The sequence below is a fragment of the Peromyscus maniculatus genome, chromosome 15 (assembly GCF_049852395.1).
Source record: "Peromyscus maniculatus bairdii isolate BWxNUB_F1_BW_parent chromosome 15, HU_Pman_BW_mat_3.1, whole genome shotgun sequence".
NCBI classification, from domain to species: Eukaryota; Metazoa; Chordata; class Mammalia; order Rodentia; family Cricetidae; genus Peromyscus; species Peromyscus maniculatus.
In genome coordinates, this window is record NC_134866.1 from 6,941,541 (window position 1) to 6,952,816 (window position 11,276).

An 11,276-nucleotide genomic window follows, 5' to 3' on the forward strand; every position below is an offset into this window, starting at 1 on the left:
CAGAATTCTGTTGTCTCCCTGCTGTCTGCAGAGGAGGATGAATGGAAATAAGCCCTGTCTGCACCAAGTGCAGGCAGTCAGGGTGCTTTTAATCTCCGATTGGAAACAGGATGTGTTTGAACGTCACTTGAGACTTTCGCAGGAAAGTTTGTTATATCTGGTCAAACCGTCGTCTACAAATTATAAAATCCTATTACCCTCAGGAACAGGTGGCATTCACTTAATTGTACTTTAAAATAAGCAAGAGGCTAAAGTGGGAGGGTTATCACTTGAAGATGATTTTCCAAATCAACTTTGGTGACCTCGCCTTTTATCTGGCTTAAGATGAAAGGATCACAAATTCAAAGCAGCCCGGGCAGAGAGAGGAAGTAAGATGAGATAATCGAGGTGCAGGGAGAGGCCAATAAGACATGGAGGGAGTTGGACATACAGTATGAAAGAAAAGTAAAAAGCCACAGGGGAAAATGTAGTTAATAGAAATGGGTTAATTTAAATTATAAGAGCTAGTGGGACAAGCCTAAGCTACGGCTGAGCTTTCATAATTAATAGTAAGTCTCCATGTTGTTATTTAGGAGATGGTGGCCCAAAGCAAAGTCTGACTACTGTCTTCTCTGATCCTGGAATTGCTCCTGTGTGGCAGAATTTTGAAAGTCATGTATTAGAAATACAATTAGGAGAATATTAGGTTTGCTTATTGGAATACAGGAAGTAGATTGGCACCATGGAGTAATGAGACCTCTTCTCTTTTCTCAGGAATGTTTATTTCTGTACTCATCCTGCCTTAAGAGCAAAGTGCAAACCTCTATACAAAGGAGAAGTTCACATGATGGATAGTATTTCACAAGGAAGCTATTTCTGAGTGGAGACAGTAGGCTCTTACTGGTTTTTTGTTGTTGTTTGTTTGTTTTCATTTCTGTAAGGTACTCATGTCCTCTTTCCTGTTTCTTTTATTCTCTTTACAATGTTTAAGCATGAGTTTTAATAACTATTTAGTGAATCTACTTTTAAATGACAATTACTAGTTTTAAATACTTTACATTGGGCTGGATTTTTAAATATTGTATACAAATTATATATATTGAGATTGATATTGTTAGAAAATGCTGTACGTATTTTTTCTAATCTTATTCAGGATATTGTACTTAGACAGCTCATTTAACAATGTAATGCAATTTGCTAATCCTTGAATGTTGTTATTACCATCGATTAGGATATAAAGAAATGAAAGTTAGTAGTTAGACATTACAATCAAAATTGTAGTAATATTAGGTATGTTTTCAAGGTCAAACAGAAATATATTAGATAGGGAGGTCATCTTCAAACCCTTCAGAGATCTACAAAATATGGCATTTAAAATGTTTTAATAACTTAGAATTTTTTTCTGTTTGTCTTTCTTTCTTCTCCCTCCTCCCTCCCTCCCTCCCTCCCTCCCTCCCTCCCTCCCTCCCTCCCTCCTTGCTCCCTTTTTCCCTCCCTCTCTCTGTTCTTTCTTTCTTTCTTTCTTTCTTTCTTTCTTTCTTTCTTTCTTTCTTTCTTTCTTTCTCTCTTTCTCTCTCTCTTCCTTCCTTCCTTCCTTCCTTCCTTCCTTCCTTCCTTCCTTTCTTTCTTTCTTTCTTTCTTTCTTTCTTTCTTTCTTTCTTTCTTTCTTTCTTTCTTTCTTCCTTTTTTATGACTATGAGACATGTCAGCTCCTGGCAGCACCTACTTCAGAGAAGATATGGGCATTGAAGAAAATGCATATGGAGGCAAAAGCTAGCCACTGGGCAATAAAGTGTCCTTGAATTGACTGCTGACAAACAGGACAAAATGGACAGACAGGACACAAAACAAAGGACTACTGATCCTTGCCAAGACAAGTGTGGTTGCAGCTTTAGCAACAGGTGTCCTCTGAGGCCAGGGCAAAATGGCACCATCGCTGCAGTGGCCTTTGCAATCCGGAAAAGCTACAGTGCCCATTTCTTTGAAGGCAGCTGAACAGGCAATGGACGGATAGCTTCTGGTGTGCAGTGGAACAGTAGCTGAAATGGTTATTCTTGAAAGAGTAACTAGGCTGACAGAGTCTAACCTCTCAATGGTAGACTGGCATTTAGTAAGAAAGATGAAGCCACCCACAAACCAAGAAGAATGGACAGCCGAATTCCAAAAACACCAACAATTTCCAGAATTTAAAATCTTGAATCATGACAGGACATTGGTGGAATTCAGGTTTATTTGGTACGTGGACTACTCGCACCGAATGTGAGGTCGAACTGTAGGCCTTGTGTACATCCTACTTCACAAATGAGTCTGTCAGAAATGCTAAGCCTATAGGCTGAAGATGATGCCCCAATGTTGTGGAGAAGCCTTTGGTGGTTGTCCAGGCAGCTGGTTGTTTCTGTCAACTCACATTTTTTTGGAAGTCGCTTGTTTGCACTTCCTGTTTTACTAGGTAGTATTATTTCCTTCTTGGGTCTCTGAGGGAGTTGAAGAATAGATAGTTATATTAAATTTATATTAAAGTTAGTTGAAGATTAGATAGTTGTAGTTATAGTTTTCCTTGTTAAGAATTTCAGAAAAGAAACTCACTAACGAGGTGTAAAGTGTATAAATTTGAAAGACATTATAAGATAGTTCTCTGTTAGTCATATAAGTTAGGATTCAAAGTGAATCATATACATTTTGACAAAATAGGGTAGATAATGGAATATTTTCTCTGACTTTGTCAAATGCAAATGGACTAGACATTGTTGATGTATTGTTTGTATATATTGTATATAGTTATTGTACTTATTGTATATAATTTTTCTTATATTAGTTATACCTTTTTAATTCTTTTTTATTTTTATTAGAAAAAAGGGGAAGTATGGTGATATTTTATTTGTATGTTAATAAATAGTTTGCCTGGAGATCAGAGGACATAGATAGCTATCCATAAACAAAAGTCAGGTGGTAGTAGCACATGCCCTTAAGCTGATCACATGGCAGGCAGAGTCTCTGTGCATTCAAGGAGACAGCCAAGTGTGTTGACACACGCCTTTAATCCCAGTACCAACCATAGGGACCGGGAGGTCTGTACAGACAGGCAATGATGAGGAAGTGACGTGGCTGGGCTAAGAGCCAATGAGAAGGCAGAACAGTAAGGCAATAAAGACACAGGTTAGACAGGAAGAAGCTGGTCCTCTCCTGAAGCTACGGTGGCATGGTGAGTAAGGTTAGCTGGTGGTTATCACTATTGCTTTGATCTCTATGGCTTTCACCTCTATATTTGGCTCTGTGCTTCTTATTTAATAAGACTGTTTAGAAATTTATCTACAATCTGGCAGGGTCTCTGTGTGTTCAAGGCCATAGTAGGGAACAGAGCCAAACAAGCATAGTGACACACGGCTTTAATCCCAGTACCAACCATAGAGACCTGGAAGTCTGTACAGATAGACAGTGACAAGCAAGTGAGGTAGCTGGGCTAAGATAGCCAATGAGAGGGCAGAACAGCAAGGCAATAAAGGCATGGGTAAGGCAGGAAGTAGCTCGCAATTGGAAGCTGTAGAGTTGGTGAGGTAAGGTTGGCTGGTGGATTTCCCTATTTCCCTGATCTCTCTAAGGCTTTCTGCCCTATATTTGGCTCTGTTGGGCCTGCCGACAGTCAGCTGGGTAGCTGGGTAGAGGCGTGCGGATTGAAGAGACAATGTAGAAGACAGAAATGAGTCAAGAGGTCTGCCAGTCAATGCCGGACAGCCCTGAGTTTATTTCACAGTCAGCTTATATACAGTCTTGAAGGACAGAGGTAGAACAATGCACAGCACAGGCATTCAACCACTGTCTATCCTGCCCTTGAGTGAAGGAGCAGGCAGTTTCATTTTCTATCTTGATGTACCTCCGGCTGGCATCAGCAGCCTGCATCTAGCTAGATAGTGTGTTTCTTATTGTGGGCTAATCAGGACTTTCTCACAGTCCTTCAAAGAGGCTCTGTAGGCTAATCAGAACTTTCTCACAGCCTTGGAGCAAACAAGCTTGAACTCTATTGACTCAGAATAGACTTCAGATTCAAACTGGGAAATTGAGTTAGTTGTGGGCTCCCACAATTCCTCCTTTTTTATTTATTTTAAGACCCCACTGAGTCTCTCAGATGACTGTGCCTGTCTTAAGTGTTTCCGTACCACACTCCAATCTTACCCATCATGGGAGCATGAATTCCATCATTCATGTCCTGTCTTAGGTTGAAAGGAGGCAAAGAAAACTTACCCGTCTTTGGCTACCAGCCTCTGGTGTTAAGTCATAGGAAAATGTGTAGTTATACTCTGTGGAGTTCTGAGCCCAGTCTCAATAACAAGTTCAAAATCGGCTTGAAAATCATAGGCAAACAGGTTATGCCTACTAAGACACATGCTCCAATATCTACAACATTACTTAAGAGCTAAGTAAATGATGACCATGATTGGGATAGCCCCTTTAAATTGTTCTAAAATATCTTCTGCTGTTTTAACTGCATTAAAATTCAATTTAGCCTTTTTCATTTCTATAATCTCTTGATGTAATTTAGCCAAATCTAAGGATTCATTAGAATCATGCCAGATTCCTTTAAGATGTGCCTTAACTCTTCCCCATCCAATAGCACTTTCATTGTACACAGACGATGTAACACAATTCATAATTAGTATGACATTTCAAATGTACTCTAGTTTTCAGGTTGGAGCTCATTTCCCAGAAACTCTACCACATCATACAAAGCATTCAATTTATTTTCCATTTTCACATCTATATCTTCTTAAATCTCTAATATCATAGAAACATTCATAGACAATTCATTAACAAACCCTGTTGTCTGGATGAATTGAGACAAAGCCACTGAAGCAACAGTAATAGTAGCAAGCATAGTAACAAGAACTGCAATTCCTGCTATAACTAATCGAGCAACATCTTTCTGTCTGCTTAAAGCTTTCTTAATTTCTTCAATTACTTGCAGCCCTTTATCATCAAACCATGGATCACTCATATATACTGGCAATGTTACAAAAGAAGGTCCTTTTTAAAACTATTACATGAGTATGATTATCTATGGTGATATTTTATTAGTACTGAAATGTGATTTTAATTTTATGTTAATAAATAAAGTTGCCCTGGGGTCAGAGCTATTAGAGCCATAGCAAGAGCGTGATGGTTAGAAGAGCTAGGTAGATTTCTGTGTGTTCAGGGATACAGCCAGTATTGGAGACATACGCCTTTAAGACCTGGAGGGCGGTACTTACAGGCAGTGATGAGGCAGTCATGTGGTTGGGTTTACAACCAATGAGAAGGCAGAACAGACTATTTAAACATAGACAAACAGGAAGTAGCTCTCTCTCAGGGAAGCTAGGAGCACTGCAGGAGGTAAGATTTTATCTCTGAGCTCTGACCTCTCGGCTTTCTCTTTTACATTGGCTCTGTGTTTCTTATTTTAATAAGACAATTGGTTACATCTACAATTATCCATTTGAGAAATACAATTAGTCAAAAATACAATTAAGACATGTTACATAGAACCATTCATAGAAATATTTGCTTCACCAATTAGAAGGACATAGAGCATTTTTACACAGTGAGGCTCTGTGGGCTAATCAGGACTTTCTCACAGGCCTTCAAGGAGACTCTGTGGACTAATCAGAACATTCTCACAGCCTTGGAGCAAACAAGCTCGAACTCTATTGACTCAGAATAGACTTCAGATTCAAACTGGGAAATTTAGTCAGTTGTGGGCTCCCACATGGCTCCGTGTTTTTTATTTAATAAGACCATTTAGAAATTTGTCTACATGTTCCTCTTTTTCATTAATTTCCCTAAACCTGGGTTACTGATATTAGGCCCTACATTCTTCTTTCAATTCCCATGTTGGCACAGTAAACTGCTGCGTTCTTTCTTACTTTTACACCGTGATTTGGAATGACTTACATTGCTTTCAAACTTTTCCAAGAAAATCCCTACTCACCTGAGTTTTGGTACCTGGGGCACTCTCACAAATATCATCCATTTTTTTAAAAAAAATTCCTGATGACAGATTCTATTGTCCCTTAAAATAACTGCTTTGCTATTGGTGAAATTATTAAGGCCACTCCAAGTAGTTAAAAAGGAGGTTTATTTAGTGGTGTAACTTACAAATGAAGGGATAGGTAGGTTGCAGGGTCTGGGAAAGGCATGGCGCAGTCCAGCGGTGTTCTCTGGAGAACTCTGCTTGGTCTACCTCCAGTGTGCAGGGTCCAGGAACCAAGAGAGCTGGCACATTCGGATCTCAGGTTTTCAGGGTCCTCTCTTGGCCCTGCCTTGTAGGCGTGACAGTTACTGAAGCCTCAATGGGGGTTGGAACTTCCAGATCAAGGTTGGAATGGCTCCCCACTACACTTTGCAGTTAGTTTTCTCACAAGGATTTGTTAATATTTTACTAGGTGCCCAGTTCCCTTAAAACAGTGGAAATAGAAGAGCACACTGGAACTACCCTGCTTTCTTTGGCTTGCACCCTGTCTTGATAGGCAGGAAACGAACCATTCAGTAAGTACAGTGTATCACCAGTTAAGTGATGGCCTGTTGATTCAATGGACACAGATAGAGGGATGTGGGAATGAGTGGCAGAGACTCCTGTGCTTGGCTAGCCAGAGTCCTCTATTTTCTGGAGGTTGCATTTATGCTGAGCATTGACTTAGGAAGTAAAAACGATAAGGTGCATTCTTCAGCAGGTGGTACTGCTTCTGGGCCATCACTAAGGTAAAGACAGATATGAAACTTGGATGGGCAGAAAAATAAACCTCCCAATAACCTAAGTCTGCTTGGGGAATGGGGAGGATGGAGTGACATGGGGGAGGTCAGGGGTAAGGAGCTGAGCAGTTCTTGGCAGAGGCCATTCCAAAAAATGGGATTATTCTGTTGTAGAATGTTATTTCAAGGCGTGATACTTTTGTTTATGCTCTGGAATGTTTGTTTAATGCAAAGATTGTTTGATTAAATAAAATTCACCTGTGGTTAGGGGGGCTGCGTCAGCAACTAGCTGACAGGAAGTGGTGGGGAGGAGCTGGGTGAGGAAGGGTTTGTAAGGAGGGGTGAGGAGAAGCATGGGTGTTTTTTGGAGGATGCCAGCAAGGAGAGGTGAGCTACTTGCTATTCAGCCTCTGAAGAGCATAATTCCACCTTAACCTTTGAATCTTGAGTTTTTTAGAGGGAGGGAGGTTTAGTTAAGCTCCCTTCATAGCTTTGTAAGAGTCGGAGTTGGAGGGAACAGATTCCCCCTCACCCTCCCCACCTGGCTATGTATGGCCCTTGTGGCCTAACTGCTGCTGGTAGTAGCAGATTTGCAGATGCTGATTCAGACAGCTGTGGCTTAAAAGGCAGCAACCATTTAAATAAAGGACAACATTATTTTATGAAGGACATGAATGTCTATGCAAGTATTTAAAATTTTTGGTTTGTTTTAGGAGAAACTAAGGAATTGGTTGTTCTACCTGTCTTTATTTTCTGGCAGAAAAAGAGGGCTGCAAATCGACTTTTGATATCAGTATCTTAAGTGTGGGAGCCCACAACTGACTCAGTTTCCCAGTTTGAATCTGAAGTCTGTTCTGATTTAACTGAGTTCATGCTTGCTTGCTTCAGGGCTATGAGAAAGTCCTGATTAGCCCACAGAGTCTCCTTGAAGGGTTATGAGAAAGTCCTGATTAGCCCATAAGAAGGAACACACTATCTAGCTAGATGCTGGCTGCTGATGCCAGCCAAAGGTACATTGAGATAGAAAATGAAACTGCCTGCTCCTTGATACAAGGCAGGATAGATAGTGGCTGAATGCCTGTGTTGTGCATTGTTCTACCTCTTCCCTTCAAAACTGTATATAAACTGACTGTGAAATAAACCCGAGGCTGTCTGGCATTGACCAGCAGACCTCTCGACTCTTTTCTGTCTTCTTCATTGTCTCTTCAATCCGCACATCTCTACCCAGCTACTTGGCTGACTGTCAGCAGGCTCCGACACTTAAGTGACCCAGGATGTGCCTAACACTTGGTAGTTTTCTAGGTGAATGAATTGGACCTGCCCACAGGTGCTACTTGTTTTTCATCATAAATGATCTGGTTACTGCCATGGAGAAGATGGGAATCTTGGACTTATGAAGCAGATGAATTCCTCATTTTATAGCTGGGATGGAGATACTGATGTGGAGAGGTTTAGGTCAGTAGGCCACTGTAAACCCTCAACCCCAGTGAGATTTTGTGTTTTCATTGTGGGCTTCCAAACATTTCCAGGACAGTGGTGATGGGGTGTTGCCTGCTACTACTGTGTTGCTAATCACGTTTTGAGTGTTCTGATACTTGGACTGCAATTTTATACAGTGAGAATCACATTATTCAAAGGCGCACAGGCATACACACATATGTAGTTGTGAGCACCCCATGCAAGAAACATGTGAACATGTTTGTGTCATTCTACTATGTCAGAATTTATTGAACAGTAAATTTACAAGGTGCAACACTTTCAAACCATCAGTTTGCCAGATAATGCTAACTACCTAGGCAGTCTGGCTGAGGTAAATATACGTTCTTTTATTTGAATCCTAATTTCTAATTCAAACTCATATTCCACAGCACATAGAACACATTCTGTATATCTATATTTAAGTATATGTATTTTTAAAGAATTAATACATGTTACAGACGCTAAAGCAGAGTAAGAGGTGCCCAAAGTGGGCTAACAGAAATACAAGTAGAGTCTGTATTGACAATAAAACCCAAGCCAGTGTAGAGAAAGAGCCGCTCCTGAGGTCAAGAGAGAGGCAAACTTTAATGTTGAATCCAGCCAAAGCAGGAAGGGAAAACTGGGTCAGAGCAGAAATGTCAGATCCATGTCCACATGGGTGAGAAGTGTTCAGGCAGTCTGCATCAACAGCTGGGGACAAGCCCAGCAAAGAGATGGACCCTGTTTTTTGAAATAATCTGTTAATCAAACTGCTTATGTAATATTTTATTATGCCTTTCTTAAGCACTGTATTGTGGAATTGTTTATTTCTTCCCTGTGCCTCCTCGGCCACGTTTAATCTTCTGACCGAAGTATTTCTTCTAGTATCTTCTGTAGGGTTGGCTTACTGGATGTTACTCTTTAAATCTGTTTCCATCTCCTTCACCTATGACAGTTTTGCTGGGTGTAGTAGTTGGGAGTGGAATCTGTGCTTTCAAAACTTTTAGGACATCAGTTCAATTCCTTCTGGCTGCCATGGTCTCCACAGAGAAACTTGCTGTGATTCTAATGGGCCTGCTATTGTCTGTGACTTCATTTTTCCTTCTTTTTGATTACAAAAGCCCCTTTGTTCTGTACATTTATTGTCTTGACTATTATATAATGTGAGTATTTCCTTCTTGGGTTCCATTAGTTGTTCAATATGACTCTTCAGTCTTCATTAGGTGCCTATGAATTGGTGGCTTGCTCAGTTTAAGTGGCTTTGCCATTATCATCATGGTGGGTGCATGGCAGCACTCATGACATTGGAGCAGTAGCTGAGACCTGTCATCTGCAGAGTAGGCTTTTGAAACTTCAAAGCCCACTCTCAGTGACACACTCCTTCCAAGGCCATACCTATTATAAAAGCACACTTAGTCCAATAAGGCCACACCTAATCCTTTCAAAGAGTTCCACTTTGGGGTGAATAAGCACTCAAGTACATGTGCCTATGGAAGCCATTCTTATTCAAACCACACACTTGTTTTGGGCTTATTCATGTTTGTGTATTTGCAATGGTACCTAGGAGACTGGTACTATGTCTTGATAGTAAAATCTTGTTTCTTTGTTTGAACTTCTATCTCCTAGTAACTGAATGTGTCAGGTAGTTACCAGCTGTATCAGACTTAAGGTTCAGTGTTGGGTGACTCAGTTGTTGATGTCTCAGTGGGGTTGCAGAACTACCTTGGCTTAGCTCAAGCTAAGTAAGGTTTCTAAGTCCAGATGCAGACCTTTTGTGGTTTGAGGACTGCAATCTTCAGGTGTTCTGGGAGTTTTCCTCAGATAATGGGTGCCGGTGGAATTGTTGGTACAAGTCTGAGATTTCCTACCTAAAATGGAGGGTTAGAGTATGGGGAGTCAGGTGCAGGACAGTGGTCCTTAGACACATTGCAAGAATGAGTCAAAAATTACTTTTTATGGTATTCCATTATTTTCTCCATTTACCAACACTGCAGTCAAGATTTGGGATGGTTTACCAATTCAGCAAATTGAAAAAGTCAAATTAAGTTGAATAAGTTGAAAATATGTATCCCTATTAACTTCATAGATCTTAAAGTACAGGTAATTTGTTGGTCACAGGATGGTTCTAGATAAGTTAGTTAAGACTGAAAAAGCCATCCTTTATGTGGGTGGCACTATTCCATGTGATGGACTCCTGAACTAATAAAAAGGAGAAATGGAAGTAAGCACAAGCATTCACCACTTCCTTTTCTTTATTAAGAATTTTGCACATGATTCAATTTTATTTACCCTCCCTCACCCAACTCTTCCCAGGTTCAACCTCCTTCACATCCTACTCATGACTGTTTCCTATCTCCACCTGTCTCCAAAGGACAACTTGTATGTGCGGCCTTTCAATGGAGTGTGGTCAACTTACTGGTGGCAACACTGAGAAAATTGACCCTTACCACAGCAGTTAGGAATTTCCCATAGGACCTTGGCTAGTGGTGGAACTTTGTGGCCAACTGCCCAGGGTATACAGCTATTTAGTTTGGTTTACTGTTGCAGTCTTAGGCATGGCATCAAATACCCTGACTTTATACGTGCAGCTGTTCTGTGTGTCCAGAACACATTGATTCATTGTATTTACACTCTTTCCATCCCTTCCTCCACAATGATACCTAAGCCTTTGGAAGAAGGGGTGGGGTATATATGTTCAATTTAGTATTAGAAATTATACAGTCAATTATTCACTGCATGTTGGCCATTGGGGTTCTGTGCTGACCATGATCTACTGTAACCAGAAGTTTTGTTGATGAGGGATGAAATGTCTTAATCTTTGGGCTTATGTATCAGTTATCAGCAGTTGGTTTAATACTATGTCCACTTAGCACAATAACAGTAGTTAATTCTCTCCTAGGGTCTATGAACTATCTAACTGTAAGTTATTGTTATGATAATGGATAATTGTTATGCTAAGAGGGGTTGAAAAGCCTGTGAGAGCCACAGTGATTAGATGTCTTCAGCAAAGCAGTATCTTCTAAAGATAACAAGGTCACTGAACAAATTCACTCCCAGCAGCTGTTACTACATGCACAACACCTATACAAGATAAATCTAGCCAAACTAGTATGGATCAG